Below are 18168 nucleotides of genomic sequence, written 5' to 3' on the forward strand. Positions count from 1 at the left end.
TGGCCCCTAATTTTCGTGTTCTTTTTTCTCATAATTAGAAAGGTCTACCTTATATTCAAATTCAACACTTTCTCTGCCATAGCCAAAGTCCATTAAACCTGTTTACCTTTAAGTTTACCCTCAAATGGAATTTTTCATAAAATATCCCTTTTAAAAATCATGAATCATCTGACCACCCACAGTTTTCAAAGAGATTTCACATATATTATCTCATTTGAGTCTCACAGAATCCCTTGACATAGTCAGGGCTAGAATCATAATCTCCATGTTATACGTGAACTGAGGTTTAGAGAGCTTGAGTATCTTCTCATGGCTACGAGGTCAGGAGTGGCTGAGCTGGGGTCCACGCTGTCTTTCAGCTTCTAGTTGAATGCCTTAATGATTTATTTTGTACATGTTCATGTGCAAGACCCTCGTTAGCCCTCCCCCAGTGAAAGAGACAATATCATCAACAAAATAATACTCCCCCCTCGAAAAGTCCCCTCCAGCTCAAATCCTTTTCAGAGCAGTGTCTTTTTAATCCTCACACACTTTCTGTGAACGAGGAGATAAGGATTTCCAATATTACAGTTAACATTAATTGGGAAGAGTGAGGGCCAGAGGAAATAAATCAGAATAATGGTTATAGAGGCTGCAGTCTGGGACTGTCAGTAATATTTAGATCCTTAGAAAATGTGAGTCCTTGCCCTGCTATGGTGACCATGTTCAAATCACTTTACTATTCTGAATAGAGAGAGTCAGCCCTTTCCACCTTCCTCTGCCTCTTGGGACAATCAAATAAGATATGTGAAGAAATAAGAAAAGTACCTTTGTTGTTTTCCTTCTTTTAAGAAAATAGACCCCAGAAAACCTCAAGATAGCAAAATCCTTTACCCATGCTGAATTTGTACATACCTACGTGTTTATGCATAAGAGCAACACTAAACATTTCTAAGGCAAGTTCGAGACATTAATCTGGGCCAACACAGCACACTCAGTTTAAAATTGATGACTGAGCTCAATTGTGGCTCAAGCCCCCATGCTTACTTGGCTTAACGAGCAACTTGGTTCCACTTCCAAAAGTTAGCTTGGTCCCTGCAATATTGTTCACACAATGATTTGAGGCTCAGCACAAACCACAGGGACCAAGGAAATCACACTCGGTAGACCCCTGACAGAGGACATTCTCTATGGCCTTAGAGAGGTGGAAGGGCTGCAATGTTCTGGGTAATCCTATCTCCTAGCACTGTATCCTCTTCATAGAGCTGGAATGCTCACAGGTGGGCACATATTTGGGTCTCACCCATTCATATAGTTATTTGCCACTCTGTTTTTGGCTGTTTGGACCTGGTTCTGTGAGTAAGGGTAATAGCTCTCAACCATAATCTCATTCAGGGGCCCATTTGGGCATTTTTAGCTTGCAAAGGCTCTTTTTATCTGAGACTGGGAAGTCCTACAAGTTCTGAGAACCTTCATGGTCAGGCTGTTCATACATTCAGAATAGAAATACTGAATGAACTGACTCATACACATGCATACACTTGCTAACAGAGGCTCTCCATCCAATTTAGTGCCTAGGAAAGGCCCTAAAGAGATGATGGATACTTTAGTCCTGGGTCCACCCAGGCCCTTTCAGCTGCCATACCTGCTGTACTCTCTGGATCAGATTACTTGCTTTAATCGAAGTTTCAGACCCAGACTCCCTCTAGCCATTCCAGAGCCCATCCATTGGTGAGGCTTGCACCGAGGAAGGGGGTGAGCAGGCTTCTTGGGGAAAGTTTACAGAGCACCATGGAGAGGTCATTCTCAATAAGAAAGGGGTGCAGGTCAGTGAATCCTCTAACAGGGAGATGGCCAAGTATCACAGGACCCAAGAAAAATAAACTTTGTAAAGCTATCCACCAGTTTGGCTCGTCCATTCTGGGTGGAGAGCCATATCCTTTCCCCAGTGCTGGGTGTGAACCAGAACAGGTGTTTTGGGATGCCGTGTGTGTTCTAGCGGGGACCACCACATTTTCCTCTTGGATTCTTGGGTTCCTAAAAGGGACTCTCTGTTGTCTTGGCCTTTCCTGTGCTTCCCCACCCCAGTCCACTGGGGAGAGGAGTCCTCCAGGAGAGGAAACACACATATTTCTTTAGTTTCTTTCACCTCCCTTTTCAATTTCTTCACAGTAACGTTTCCCTGAGTAGAAAATGACCCACTCACCAGGCCAGACAGTTAGCTGAGTTCCTTTTCCAAAGTACAGCTTCCCCATGATTGAGCCTCTGTCGGCACAGTGCTCGTTCCCTTTACGTGAAGCTGGCCCCATTCTCTTTCCCCCCTTGCTTTGGGCCTAGGGTTGAAAATTCACCTCCATTGTCTTTAAGTGGCATTAAGTCTTTTTCTCGTGCAGCTAGCAGTCTGAGCTGGACAATCAGTCTTCAGAGGCTGTATCTCAAGGGACAAATGATCTGTGGTAACAATAGTCTTTCCACCTTCAGAGTTCCCTCACATCAGAAAGCAATTACACATCCTTTTGAGAGTGTTTAAATTGAAAGGAACTTCACTCCCCCGGCCCTATTTCCCAGCATAAAGGGCTGCTCGCTTACTTGGATTGACATTGTGTTTGCATCCTTTTCCAAAGCTGAGGTTGTGGAAACTCTGATAGGCCAGGTCTGTCCTCTGCAAAACCACCCCACTTCCCACATTTGACCTCTGGTCCTCCCTCCAGGCATTCCCTTTATCTCTTCTTTTTTCCTCCCTGTTATCTCATTTTATTTTCCCATTTACTGCACTGGGAAATCATATCCCACCATCTTCTAGGCATAAAAACCCCAAGTAGGCTTTAGTTCATGAATAATTTGATGAACTATTTCTTTGGTTATCAAAATAAGAAGCAGCAGGTCTGAGCTCACCTTTTAAATCTCCAGGCTTGAGTCATAGGATCTTAGTATTTAGAGTTGAAAGGGAGCCCAGAGGTTATTCAGTGTAATATCTAAAGTGGCATAGAAATCCCTTCTGCAACGTCCTGACGGTTAGCCTTAAGGACCCAATGTGAAGCTCTCCAAGGAAGAAGAGATCCATCCTTCACAAAGCAGCCTTTCCCTTGCAGCCCAGTTCTACTTGTTCAGACAGGTTGTATAGGAGGTTTGGGCACATCTCTTTTCACCTGCTGGTTTTGATTTTGCCTCTGTGCTAATCCCTTCCTGGGTCTACATAGCAGCTCTTCAAATATTTGAAAAGAGTTCTCTCTCTTCTCAATACAGTCTAGCAATATCCTCTCTCACTTATTTTAGAGACCTGAGATAATTTCAGATACTTAGTTCAGTTTTTATCTGACCATGAAGACAGTGCCCTCAACAAATGAGTCATTGTGAAGGCATACCTGAGGAGCAGAGCTATTTTGGGGTGAAAGAGGAGGTGAGGGAGACAAGAGGGGTAGAAAGGTTACATTTCTAAGGCACACTGAGAAAGCTTTTAGAATTTAGTTACTGATCATTGCACTTCCCAAGTGAAGTTGCTCATAAACATATCTACCATTTTGCCCAAAATTACTGTGGATTTTTCCTTTTTACTTACTTGCTCTTACAGTTACTGTGGTTCCGGCTCCAAAGCTGAGCTTGTAGTTATTAGAGCCACAGTGCTAGATCTCCCTACACAAACCTGGTCAAGACCTTGGTTAAGGGACAGGCCTGGCTTTGTCCCTCAACTGCTATGAGCCCTTGGGTAGTTATTTCAACCTCTTTGCTTTGTTTTTAACTTTCACACAGTTTCCTCATCTGTGAAAGTGGGGATGATAATATCTATCCCAGAGGGTTGGTAGGAGGGTCAGATGAGTTAAGGTATGAAAGGGGCTTTGCACATTGCAAGTGTTGAATAAATGTTAGTTATTAGAGTATTATCAAGGCTAATTCTTTTCATCTTTAAAAAATACATACAATTTTAATTTGCATGTTTTGTCTCTGAAATCCTAGAAATTCACAGGTACTTTAAATTATACCCAAATGTTCTTTTGTCAAGTAGCAACAGTTTAAATTGGCATATTTTCCTTATATAACATCCCAAGAGCATAGTTGGCAGTTTCAGAATGTTTACTGAATCATAGGATTTGTTTATTACATTTTATATCTGTTCAAACTACATATGAATAGGAATAATAAAATGTTATGAGTGGGGACCAGAACACAAAATAAAAGCTCAATATACTCAAATACAAACTGATAAGAGGAATTTCGTATAATAAAAGTTAACTGTGTTAACTTTTTCTTGTAGGCAACTACAACTTACTTGGTTTTACATTGAGTTTGGTCCCAGATCCAAAGTAAAATCTGTTGTTGTTGTACACCATGTTCACTACCATTACAAAAAGTTCCCTGGGACTTCCTGAAAGGGAGCTGTATTATCCAGAGATGACGAACCAAGTTAGGCCAAGGCTGACCCAACCCCACCAAGTCTTTGCTAATTCCCTAGGGAATCTGAGAACCAAAGCGAGGACTGTGCTGAGACACATTCATTAGCAGAGACAGGCAAGATAAGGGCAACTGGGTTTCTTCAGTAGTTTTATCGATTTCTTTTCTTTAGTTTTCTGCTTGGGTTCATTCTTGTGTCCTCTGTGCTCAATGCACGCAATATTTGAGACAAGGACACGACAAGTAAATGCTCATTACCTTTTTCTTTTCCTAATTATAAATGAAAATTCCCCTCGGGTAGACTTAACTAAGAGGAAAATTCTTATTCTGCCTTTAGTTCCAGGGCTATCTGATGGGTTCGCTTTCAGATACAACCTGGGTCTGGGTCGTGCTTTACAACTAGACCCGAGCTTCCCTCAAGGACATCCTGAACCACAACAGCTAACCAGCTATTTCCATATGTACGCTCTAACAAGACCACTATAGCCTATCTGTCAGAGTACCCACATTTTACAACCAAATGTACTTTAATACCCACATTGACATTCCCTCCCAGACTCCACAGTGAAACTGTACATTTTGGCTTTTTTTCTTTTTTCGCTTCCTGCCTTGCATATTCCCTTTGGGGGGGAGGGAGGAGAAAAAAAGAAAAAAGAGGCTGCAGTGTTGGCTGTCATTTGCAAGTCTAGATGAAACATTATTTATGGGCAAAATATTTTGCTGACAATTTCAAGAGAAAGGAAACCTCAATGCCAACAGTTAGACGCCCACAGAGTTTGGATTTAAACAAATCTCAACAAATGAACACAGTTATGAGAAATAAAATAGAGGTGACTGCAGTCTCTGCCAAGTAATTATAATACTTATATAGTTTTGGAGGGCAAGGGGCTTACTTGTTCTTACTTGTAGAAATAATAAGCAATGTGTTACAGGAATGCTTTGCCAGAAGGGCACCAGAGAGCTATAGAAATAGAGTCTCATTTAAATATCTTAAATAGGCACCTATGTGTTTAAAGACTTATGTGGAAATAAGCTAGAATTGGCTAGAAATGTAGCTGGCCAACTAGAGTTGGTTTAAGATAGTTCCTGGTAAAACCATGTTGTAGCAGATGGTCTGCTCCTAGTGCAAATGTTATCGGAAGCAGAAGTTCCCTTTCTGGAATCTGCTCCCATTATTCAGCAATTCTAGGTTAGGATGGATTCTTCCCTAGTCATTTTCATCAACTCCTATTTAAAGTTAGCAAAAAGGCTTCTCTTTCTCTTCTTTGTCCTTGATACATATTTCCCTTCTCACTTCACCCTTTCCAGTATGCATTGTTAGTGTCTCTCCCCATCTTCAACCCCAGCCCATTAAGTTACATGTACAGAAAACATTTATAGGCTAATAAATCAGTGCAAATAGCATTTAATTGTGGTGGCCTACCAGGTACAACAGTCAATTGGGTCCCGGATCCAAAGGTCAGTTGCCAGCCTGAACCAGAAGAAACACTGTGATATGCTCAACAGCAAAAACCAGATCAAATAGGCCAGGCTGGCAGGGCACTGAGTAAAAGTTGGCAGCTGGTTGTTTTACGAATTAGGCCTGTGTCACTGTCAATCTAGATTTGGTCTGGAGTAACCAAATTGACTGTCTACAAATCCTAAATAAATCCTTCTTTGTCTTTACAATCCCTTTTTCTTTTAGGGGATCTTTTATTTCCACTTTCCACTACAGAGCTCTAGGCATCAAATATATGTTTTCAATAGATATGTAGAGTAAGTGCTCTCTGACTTTAGATGTCAAACCAGCATTTGGATATATTCGTCTAAGGAAACTCACAAAGCCCAGAACGAAGAATATTTCTCCTCTGTTGTGGGTATCACTGGATTGCACCACCACAGAACTGCCCAAATTCTGGAATCTTCCTTAGGCTGAGTGTGTAGAATCTAAATGAGGTAGGTATAGAGGTGGCATTGTCCAGTTAACTTGGCCATTAGTGTCATATTGATAAAATAATTTTATAATGATCAATTATCAGGGAAATTGCTAGTTTTCCACTTTACTTTTGGGCCATTTCCTTTCTCATGACTAAAGTAGCATCTATGTTGATTTATCTGCTAAAGGACTTTAAACTGCCCCCAAAAACCAATTTTAATGTTTCCTAAGGTAGTGGGGATGGATTAAAGGGTCATGCCTAAGAGGGACCAGGGTGCGCATTGTCTTATCTGGGAGAAAAAATGGGATCCCCCTCCAGAATATAAGTCCCTTGAGGGCAACATGACATTGAGTTTGTTTCCTGCTGGATCCCTGGTCAGAGCACTGAGCCTGGCAGAGTCGATGCATAAAAATATTTGTCAGATGAATCTTGCAGACTCCTCAAATTTCAGATTTGAGCAAACTGACAGGTTTGGCAAACTGGAGATTTAAGATCTAGTCTTAGCTTGTCCACAGACTGGTTGTAGGGCCATGATCAGTCTCTTCCCTGAGTCCCAGTTTTCTCACAAATGGAGACAGTTAGAAAGAAAGATTTTAGTTTCTCTCTGCTCCATGAGGCTATGTTGTACACATTTTTGGCCTAAAGTCTCAGAAACAGAAAGTGTCCCTCAGTACTCATGCATCAACTTATTTTAAAAGGTGATTTTCAGACTTTGGGAGAGACTAATCATATTTATTTTGGTCAATGATTATTATTTACAAGGTTCCTTCCTTCTATAAATTGACATAATCTCATTCAAAGAGAATCATGCCTTAGCGGGATTGTTAAGGAATTAGAAATCTTGTCACCAATTACTGTACAAATCTGGGGCTATGAGCCAAGCCAGTACTTCCAAGTAATCAGTCATACAGTTTAGTCCCAACACATACATTCAGGAGCAAGTCCCAGAGACACCCTCACATGGCCCATTCTGCACCAAGATGCCAGATCCTAGCCAGGGAGAATTTTGGCCTCCTATCTGACACTCGTTCCCCTCTCTAAACATTTTTCATACAGTGTATAATTGGGTCTAAATCAGCCCTTAATCCACAAACATTGCTTAATCCAGGGATACAATTTTATACTTACTGGGCTTCACAGATAACTTGGTTCCCTGTCCGAAGATAAGCTTTCCTCCCTGGTTGTAATTCACACTGTGTTACATATCCCGTCAAAAACACATCCAATCTGCCTGAACACATTTCTAATCCTCCACCCCCAAATCCACAGATCGCTCCCACACCACGACGTGAATCATGGCTATACTTCTTACTGTAACTTTTTTCCTTATAAGGGGAATAATGGTACTCACACAGGGGGCTGTTGGAGAATAATGAGAATTCCTATTTATGTCAAAATGTTTCAGTTTAACACCAAACTGATCTCTCATTTTTGCTTAATGGCTCTGGGTACTGCTGTTCGGGGAAATGGCTTCCTTTCACATGTGTTTCTCATAGTCTCAGCCAGAAATCCTTAGCAGGCAGGGGTTAAAAATAAGGGCAGGCGAGGCTCCAGGGAATCCGGCTTACCTGGGGTGACCACAACCTGGGTCCCCGCTCCAAAAATCAATTTCCCCCAGTCGCCAGTTGTCACACTGTGACAGACACCTCTACAAAATGGCTTCCCCAGAGAAGACAGCTGCTAAATGAAGACAAACTGCTCATGGGGAAACAATCTTGCTATGAAATGAGGCAACTGCATGATATGAGATATAAGCTTTTCCCCCCTTCTCTTCTAATTTCTCTTCTTTTAAGACACTGAAGACGATGTGTGCCAAGAGCTGCACTTCCGGGGCAGCAGGGCCCGAGAGCCGCACCACTGGGGTTAAGGAAACCTGGGTGCCAGCTCTAGACTCTGCAGTGGTAGAAATCCACCAGGCTAGGAGTTTGCCCAAGACTCAATCCAAAAAACAGCGGATTACAAGTGCTACCCTCTCATTTAAATAACTGGTGTTTTGGACTCACGAGTGTAGTGGAAAAACTATTTCAGGATCCTTGGGTTCTGTTCCTGTTCAAAAAGTATTAATCACTGGCCTTTCCTTACCTCAGCTTTTAAATCTACTGAATGCGCATAACTATGTTAGAGTCTCCTTCTGAGGAAGATCTTGCCATCAGAGGTTTTACTTATTGGAAGTCTGACAGAGTGGATGGATCCCAAGGCTGGGTTATTGGTGGGGTCCTGGTGGGTTTGCTCCTCTCCATACCTTCCAGAGCCCCTTCAAAGATGAACAAGGTGACGAGGTCCTAGCCTTGGTCTGCTCAACCCCTTTAGTGTCATTCTGACCCAAGGAGGCCCCCGTGGAAAAGACAGCAGGTTTTCCTCTTGGAGATAATCATATTCAACACACAATTTAAATTATATGCCACTTACTTGGCTTGACAAGGAGCCTTGTCCCCTTCCCAAAGATAAAGGAGAAGTCTTGTCCTTCCCCACAGTGATTATCGCAGCATCAAAAACCTGCCAGCTCAGCTTTCCCTACACAAAGCCCTCCTGAGAAGGGAACTTTCCATGTATTTCCTCCAGTGTAATTCACACAGGTTTGTGCTTTTTCACCCTTTATAAGTGAGCCCCTCCGCTCCTTATTGGATTCACAGTTCTGTTCCATACTCCCTCTCTACCGCCCTCTTCATCACTGCTCCTGAGGTCACAGTGGACCCCTGGCCTCAAGCCCTTCCAGTTTATCCCTGTGCTGAACATTGGATGTATCTCTTTTCCCCATGAAACTGTACTTACAGGGCAGCACAGACAATCTGGTTCCAGAACCGAAGATCACATTCTGGGCATAGTTATTCCCACAGTGCTTCTGGGCTCAGCAAAAACCCCCTAGAGCTTCCTCCCCGGATGCCAGAGCATCTCCACATCCCAACAACCCAGGACCCAGAACCTGTGTTTTTGGCTTCAGAATGAAAAAGCCAGCCCATTTGTCAAGTCCTGAGAACAAAGGGAGTTTGGGACCAAGCAGGCAGAGGTTCCAAAACTTAACCCTGCAGCCCCCTGTGTCCCGCAGGATGCAGCTCTGCATTAATGAGCCCAGTCTTTTCATGCAGAGAGGCTTCGGGGGCTGGGGAGAGGCTTAACGAGGCTCTCATTTCTCCTCCTGCCTTGAGGCAGGGCTGCACTCCAATCACCCCTGATAGCAGGGTGTCTATCTCCTTTCAAAAACCCTCCAGAGAAAGTGCCCTGGCAACTATTCCTGACAGCTCATTTTCACTGTTCAAAAACCTATTAGGAAGGTTTTAGCACTAACCTAACTCCCTTCTTGCAGTATTAGCCACGTCCCGTGGTCTGAATCCTGGTGGAGCTGGAGTGTGAGCCCCTCCATCTTCTGTCTAATGCTTCCTTTCCCGGATTTAGATATGACTCAACTCCTACCTTACCTTCAACCTCTTTTCTTTGAAATAAACTGCCCCATTTTGCCTCCACAAACATTACTGATCCTCCACCTCCAGGTTTGAGAGTTTCATTTAGTGGCTCTTTTTAGGAGTCATATCTCTCATGAGCTGCATTGCCCTGAAGAGGAGAAGGCCCTTCCCCCTGAAGCTTCCATCTTCCCTCTGTCACTGCCTTTCCACATGGGGAGCCCATCTCGTGGGAAGGGCTCAGGCCACTTTGGAGGGTGTCACACTGGGGTCAGCTTGCTGACGGGGGGCGGGGTACAAGGTTTCAGTTTCTGCAACACTTGCCCGGCTGTCGTGTGAACTGCATCCGTGCTCCAGGGGTTTGCGTGGAGCCCAGAGAGTCCCAGCCACACAGCTCTCTGCAGAAATCTCCCGCCTGCCTCTGACACTTGGATGATTTTGCATTCAAATTAGTCAGGATTCTTTCTATTTCCACTTTCAAATCCCAGGTGAAGAATTTCATAGAACAGGCTGACATTCTCCACCCTCCCCCCGATTCCAGCTCTGCTCCTGATGCATGACAGAGCCTTGACAGAAGAGCCCGAGGGGCGAAACAAAAGCTCTACTGTGCGTTAGAGATGATGTTTATCATTATTATTAATAGCTAGGGTTTAATGAGATTTTTCTATGTTCTCAGCACTATGCTAAATACTCTAGCTGTATTATTTGATTTGATCCTTACAATAACTCAACAACGTAGGTATATTTTTACTTTCATTTTATGCATGGGGAAACTGAGGCTCAGGGAGGTTGAGTAACTTGCCTGTGGTCACACAGAAGGACGTGAATTCAGGTTTTTCTGTCTCCAAAGCTCATGCTATGCTGCCTAATCCATAATTCCTTAAGCTCAAAATGTCCAGAGGGGACACGATGGCTGCAGAAGCGGCCTCAGTGCTCAGCCTCACACTCCACGGCAGATATTTTATTCTCAATGAAAAGAACCACCAGAACTAGACGCAGAGAGTTCTAGTGGTTCTTTTCAAACAGATTTAAATTGCAGCAGGGGGATCGAAGTTAGATGTGAGAAAGTGCTTTCTGGCAGCAAGGGTTACTAAATTTTGGAATTGATTACAGAAAGAGGCTGAGGAGTTTCCCACCCTAGACCATCCGACAGAGCCAGAACGCATCTCATCTGGCCAAAAAGCCTGCTAGGAAGCCCGGGCAGGGGTGGTGGGCACTGAGTCCCCGGGAGGTCCTTCTGGCATCCTCATTGGCTCAGTTATTGTCTGTGTCTCTATTTCTTTCAAAGTGTTGTTTATGCTCCAGAGAACCCCTCAGCACGAGCTAGAGCAAGAGCGTGCGTGCATGTGAATGTATGCGTGCACTCACATCTCATTTTAAAGCAGAGAAGAGAACCAACTCTCTTTGGCCTGGGGAAATAACATTAATAAAGAGCCCAAGCAGATGCACAGGATTAAAGTAGTTTTCAAACTAATGATTTGATTGATTGCCCCCAAAGGCCCAGGTGAAGAAGAACACAACTTACTCGGCTTCACAGTGAGCGCAGTCCCATCCCCAAAGGTTAATGTGCCTGCGCTGGTGGTACACAGTGTGCAGTGCTATTGCAATAACCTTGACCGGGCCTCTAGGAAGGCAGGTGGAGGTGGGGAAGGCAAGCAGGAAAACAAAACTTGAGATGACTGCCCATGGCCAAAATAACCTCCTTGTAATTAGGTTATAACGTGGGAGGAATACCGATAACTAGCACCTCCCCAGCCTGATTCTATTTGCTGTAATTTTCCTCGAAAGAACGGGCCTTGGCAGGAGCACCTCCTGGGAAATTCACTCCAAGTGGCTACTGCTCCGTCTCCTGGGATCCTGTCTTGTTTGTATTCCTGCAGGCCCTTTGTCCATTTTCATCCAATTCCTGCCTTTTTCCCCCCTACGTTTCTTGGACCTTCCTCCTTGTGGAGGTTCACATAGTTTCCCAGGGAGAGACTACATGGATATTAAAAGCCCAAGCATAATACCCCAGGGAATATGTACATTAATAACCTTGTTTTCCACTGGTATCATGAACCACCCAACACAAACCAAGCAAAGAAAACACCACCTGTGTTTTGACAGCTTCTGCATGATGGAAGATGGGCTTCTTGGGAAGAATAATTAGCTGGAAAGAAGAACTTACTTGGTGTGACCAGGAGTTTGGTGCCCTTCCCGAAAATGAGTTGGTAACTCCCAACACTAGAGTATGCACAGAGTTTCCTTTGTTTGCAAAAACCCCGAAGGATGCTGAGAAAAATCAGATCACTCACAGCATAGGAGCAGCTCTGACAGAAGCTCAGACTATAACAACCACAGACAATAGGCAAAAGAGAAGGGCATTACTGAGGTTTGCCATGGAATGGACTGTCCCTCAGAGTCCTAGCTAGTCTGTCAGAGGTCATCTAGTCCGTCCTTCTGTCTTCAGCCAAGGTGTTTTCTGACCAAAGATCCGCCTTGCTTTTAAGAGCTTCTAGTTTTGAAAAGCAAGCAACTGTTCCTTATATCTAGTTGAAATCCTGCAGACTGCAGTCTGAGCCCTGAGCTCTTTGCTGCTTAAGATTCCCTAGTTGAAGATAGGATTTCACATCAACATACTGCACAAACTCATTACAATATAGCAAACCAATCTCAGTGGTTACTTTCGGGGAGAAAGCTGATATTGAAGCAATGGGTCAAGGTGAATGTTGGCTCTATCTGTAATCTGAATGTTCTACAGTGAGACATTTTTATGTATCACTTGTGCAAATTAAAATTAATAATAACATTAAACAGAAACCCACAATGTATTTAAAAATGGCTCTTGGACAAGCCTTTCTGTGCTCCCCTAAGCTATGGCATCTGAAGTTCTCTGTGCTAGGGCTGTGGTCTCCTGCGATCAGAGGTGGGAACTGGGCCAGGGTGTGTGGTCAGAACAGGCTGGAGGCACTGAGGCCGGGGCACAGTGCAGGGCCCAGTCTGTGCTTGCCATGACAGTCTGGTCGGCTCACGCATTACAACAGAGTAAACTGTTTCATCTTTCTGCTCAACACTAATGGCCCAGTTCCTCACAGACCTTTCTTGAAGGCAAACGCATTCCTAGGTACACTGAAAAATCATTCAAGGGAAGAAGCCATTGTTGATCAAAATCAGGGATGGCCAGGAACACTTACTTGCAATCACAGAGAGTCTCGTGCCCTTTCCAAGGACAAACTGCCTGCTTCCTGATTCCCACAGTGATCGCCTCCACGACAAAAACCCTGAATGACTGGCCTCAGTGTTTTCCCTGGAAGTTTCTTCTTGTTAATCGTCTTCCCTGGTAGAAACATTCAGAAATCTCTCCACTCAACCACAGGTTTTGTTTTTCCTTAGCATGTCTTTGCCCCCTTCTCCCTGAGCCTCTACAAAGTATGCTATTGTCAAAATGTCTCTGGCTTTGCTTGTCTACTCTGCTTGATAAGAGCTTCTACACACAGAGTTGTGGCCCAAGGATGCATTTCTGAACTGCCTACAAAATTCTAGCTTATTGTCAGCCCGTGAAAAATATTCCAAAGGAAACCCCTGTTTGTGGCCTCATGATGAATTCTTTGCTGTACTAGGAATAAAATGGAGTGGTCACTTCTAAATGAAGAAGAGGATTTGGAAAATGGCACAGAGTGAGAAGGCTCAACTCAAGATGTAGCTCTTGGCCACAGACCATCTTTGTTGTCTCTGACGTTAAAGTAGCTCCTAAAAAAGTAATCTCATGCCCATCCCTGGAACAAGGGAAATGAGAAAGCATGGGCCATCAGAGCCAGGAACCTTAGCAGAGGCCAAAGAGGGCAAAGCAGATCTTTTATGAAGGGTGGAAGGAGAGGGGTCATGGGTACGCTGGGGTCATTTCCAAAATCAATTTAGTTGGAGCCAAAAATCACACTGGGTTTAACATTGTGTCCAAACAAAGTCCACTGGGGACAAGCCTTGGGGAAAGACTTGAAAATGAATTCTGGACAAAGTTTCATGACTTTTTAGTCCTCATAGTAGATAAATAATGGAAAAAGATAATTGATATTTAGGTAGAAGACTGGTAGTAACTTTCCCAGCACTTGAGAGGGAGAATTTCGTATTTACTAAGCTGCAGAAAGGCTGAGGACCAGGTGTCTGCAAGAGAAGGGCCCAGAGCTCAGAGACCACCCACATATCTTAGAGCCTAAGAAACTTTCCCACCCAACACTCCCAACACTTTTAACTTCACTTTTTGAGTCAATCTCAAAAAATCACATGAACAGCACTTACTGGGGAGAACATGAAGTTGTGTCCCTTTTCCAAAGATGACTTTGTAAGAATTTTGTTCACACTGTGATAGGGATCATAACAAAAACTCCTAGTAACTCTTTTTGGGAAAGCTACACATTCCCATACACATTGATGGATATTTCACCTTCTTGGACTTAACACATTCCCATATTGTCTCTTTTCGTATAATAAACAGGCCTCATTATCTGCTCAGTCATCTTTCTCTGTGTCTCTTGGTTGTTCTGCTTGAATTTTATGCTGCTTATTGCAAACATGCAGAGAGGAAATTGAATGACCTCATTTGACACTGAGAGTGAATTATAACAGCAACAATTCAACAAACTCCTTTCTGATATCAAACACAATTCTGTTACTGCAGGCAAAAAATGCCTGGAAGACAGCCACTGAACTAGAAATCCACTCTTCTGAGCCCATACAAGGATAGGGGCAGGAAATGGGCCATGTTGGACACACATCTGAATTTCCACCTGGGATGGACTGCATCACAGAGCTCTTCCCTTACCCTGGCTCTGAGCCTTAAGTTTCAGAATCAGCCATGCCACCAAATTCTGAGGATACTTTGCCTCAGGTCAAGCACATGTTTGCTACACTCATTATAGACCTGCCCAAGCTGGGGTCATGGAGATCACTCATGTTAGCCCAAAGGGCCAAATTTTTTGAGGGTGGGGAAATGTTCTCCTTTTACAGTCCATGGATGTGGTCTCTCACCACCAAGAGATGGAAACATGGAAACTGTATGCCGTTGCCATCAATCCTGATGGGATCCTTGTTCACCATGTAAAGAACCAAGCCCCATTTCCTCCTCCTCATTGTCTCCCTCACCTCAAAGATGCTCTTTGCCATGGTCTTAAAAAAAGTTAATGTGGATGGTTACATTTACTAGATTTAAAACAAACTTATGGAATCATCTAGCTCATTTCCTTGTCTTCTAGCATTTCCCACAGCTAAACCATTTAAGAACAGGCTATCCTATTTTAAAGCTCCTTGAGTTGGTCACCCATATTTGCAATTATAACCTGTTGTAGGGTTTGATAACCCAGTTAGTCAACGTAACGACACCTGCCTCTTAATATTAATTTTTGGTTTGACATTTGGATGAGTCCTGTTGTCCCCTCAAAAGCAATGTGGGGGAACCGACACCCCTGGAACATCCCTAGGAAGGCCAGGCTCCTGAATGCCTTATTTCCCTCCTTTCCAAGGAGGTATGTTTAAAACGCTTTTATTCCCCATGGAAGAAATATGATCATTAAACAAAAATCTCGTCGTCATGCCTGTCATTCTATTTCACTCTGAATTTCCTTTCAGGTGTTTATAAAGCCATCTGGGATTGGCAATTTGTCTGAGAATTATTTCCCCCCCATTGCATTTGAATAGTAAGGCTGTGTTTTCAGTGAAATTTGACATGTACAGCAGATGTGGACATTTGTCAAAATGGTACAATGTTTGCGTTTCCTATTAGATCTTTTAGAATAAATATATATGCAGGCAAAAGAGACAAAAACGGAACCTTATAAATATTAGTAGCATTTAAAATGAGATAGTTTCTCATTTATAATACAAAGGAAGACAAATTCTATGGGAAAAAAATCACAGTAAGCACACAAATCATTGCAGAACATAATTTAAGAGATACTGTGGCTGTAAATAACTCTTGGCCTCAACATCTCTCTGGAAAAAGAAGAGCTGAGTTACCATATTAAAGGTGATTTGGGATGGTCTCATTTTGCATCTATTTATCATTATTACTCTATTTTCAACAATCATGACTGTTTCACACATTTGCAAAAGTCATTTTTCAAGATGTACATTTGTTTACATATTAAATTAAATCTCCACTAACTTCATAGGACTTGTTTGGTCAAATATAAATAGAACATGGCCACTTACTGGGCTTCACCACCAGCTGGGTTCCATTTCCAAAGAAGACCCTGGCATTGTTATTCCCACAGCATTTCCTGCCTTTACTGAAAGCTTTAGTGAAACCCAACCAAACACATGGCACTCTGGCGAGGAGGCAATTGGACTCTCTATGGTTTTTTTTCCCTATGTTTCTGGAAATGGGCTTTTTATGATAGGAAGAAAAAAAATTGGTTCTGCCACATAAAGCAAAACATTTCTCCTTCAAAAAGACCAAACTTATGAGCTTTAAAACCCTTTTGCATTTCTAAGCTTAGATCTGTCAAAGCTGAATCAAATAACTTATTAACAACTCTCACGGTCACATATGTGAACTCAGCCTCAGACACATAGGTCTGAAAGGATGATACATTCCTACCTCCACAGGGATATTTCCAGCTACGGAGCCATCTGAACTCACCTCCAGACTCTACATAAACTCCAGGGCCCTGTCGCCTACTCACTGCTCAAGTTATTTTGAAGCCTTCTCAGTGTGCAATAGTGCCTACATGATAGCCTAAGAAAATATTTCATCAGAGAAGAGTAACAAAAGTCAAACAGTCCTACTTTTCCCCAAGAAGTTCCACCATGGACTCATACATAGTTTCAGCCAGGAAAGGGTATAGAGTAATGACACACCATCCCCCACAACCTTAAGAAAGTCCAGTCCTGAAATAAATGGAAGAAGTGAACATTTTCTGTTATAAAAGAAGTTGCATCCTAAAGGCAAGGATGAGGGCACACGTGAGCCCCTTCATCACAAAGCTGCGCGTTGGCTGGGTTTTACACTAAGTATCTGGAGAAAAGAGAGAGGAGTGAGCATCCCAGACGGTGATACCAGGTCACTGACTTTCTTGGTTACAAGTAGAGCTTAAGTAATAGACTTTTAAGCTTGGAGAGACAAGGAGACTTGATCTCATCCCCATAATGACTATGACTTGTTGATTCTTCATATTTGAAGAGGAAGAGTTCAAAGTTGATTTTATTTCTCTCCTCTCAGCCTGGGAGCAGTAGGCGTCCAGAGCAAACCAAAAGAACTTATTCTAGGGAAAGCGAAAGGGAAGCCAATGTAGGAAGTAGAGGGAGGTGTTACATGGATCACAGTTCTTGAACTGAGTTAACTACCCTAAGCCTCCTTTTTTCCCCTTGCTTACCCCAGGGGGTTAGTTTTGCCTGACTTCTCAGCACTCTTCTCGAGTGGCTCTGGAGTCTCTTTTGGAAGAAAAATAAAACATGGTCTATAGAAGAAGGTGCTTGTACCAGGTGAGTAGGTTAGCAGAAGTTGTCTCCACACAGGCAAGGGTATGACCAGAGCTGGTAAACGCCCAGGAAACTGGGTTCACAGAAGCAGAAAGACTACAGCATTTGGATGAGAACAATTTCCCCACAATAGTCTTTTTTCTTTAGGGTTTATCTTAAAATTAGCATGTTTTCCCTTCCCTGACTGTGGTGTGCCATCCAGGAAAATGGGAAATTTTGAGAGCTTGCCATATCATGGGCAGATAAGGGATGGCAGCTCCGAACAAAGTCAACCTTCAGCCTTCCTTTTCCCCAAAGGTTGGCTGTAACCTCCGGCTTGCCACGGACACAGAATCCACCTGACAAAGCCCACTACTCACGTACTTGGCTTGACGGAAAGCAGAGTGCCAGTCCCAAAGATGAGCTTGTTTGCAGAACTCCCATAATTCACACAGTCCTTCAGAGCCTTACACTAACCCTCGGTGGGGGGTGAAGGGTGGGCATGGCAGGATGGGGTGAGGGCAGCTCAGTCCCACTGCTGCAAAAGCTGACTTTCCAGGTATCCCTTCAACCTTCATATTCCCCTGACATGCCCTGGTGCTGCCTTTTAAGTTACATCCTTACGGGGTTTGTGCTAAGGCCTAGAACCCTGGGAGATTCCAGCAAGTGACTGGGAGCTTTGCAGGCATCTGCTCTCCTGGGACAGCAACCTGGGCAAGGTTGTCAGGAAAGCTGCACGCACGCTATTTTTCACCTTTGAAAATTTCAGTCTTTGACTGTGGCCCTTTCCCTTTGCTTTGAATTTGCTTTTCCAATGGAATGAGGCTGTTTCTATCCTTGAGAAAGAATTCTAACCGTATCAGAGGGAATTAGACACTCCCTAACAACCTGGCTCTGCTCTCTTAGAGGGCTAGTTAAGTATTATTCATTCTGGAAGCAACTAGACCAAACAAAAGAGTCGGTGGCTGACATAGCTTCTCACTGGGAATGAAGACCCCACTTGGGTAGAGTGCATCATCTCCAGCAGGCTGGACTGTTCTTAAAAATATAATTTG

General features: G+C 43.4%; 1 gene segment (V, D, J or C); it reads right to left on the bottom strand.

Moving 5' to 3' along the window:
- Nucleotides 1-18168, bottom strand: part of LOC105814408 — a 254908-nt gene that overhangs the window by 22122 nt on the left and 214618 nt on the right.

The sequence above is a fragment of the Propithecus coquereli genome, unplaced genomic scaffold (genome assembly GCF_000956105.1).
Source record: "Propithecus coquereli isolate 6110/MARCELLA unplaced genomic scaffold, Pcoq_1.0 Scaffold3, whole genome shotgun sequence".
NCBI lineage: Eukaryota > Metazoa > Chordata > Mammalia > Primates > Indriidae > Propithecus > Propithecus coquereli.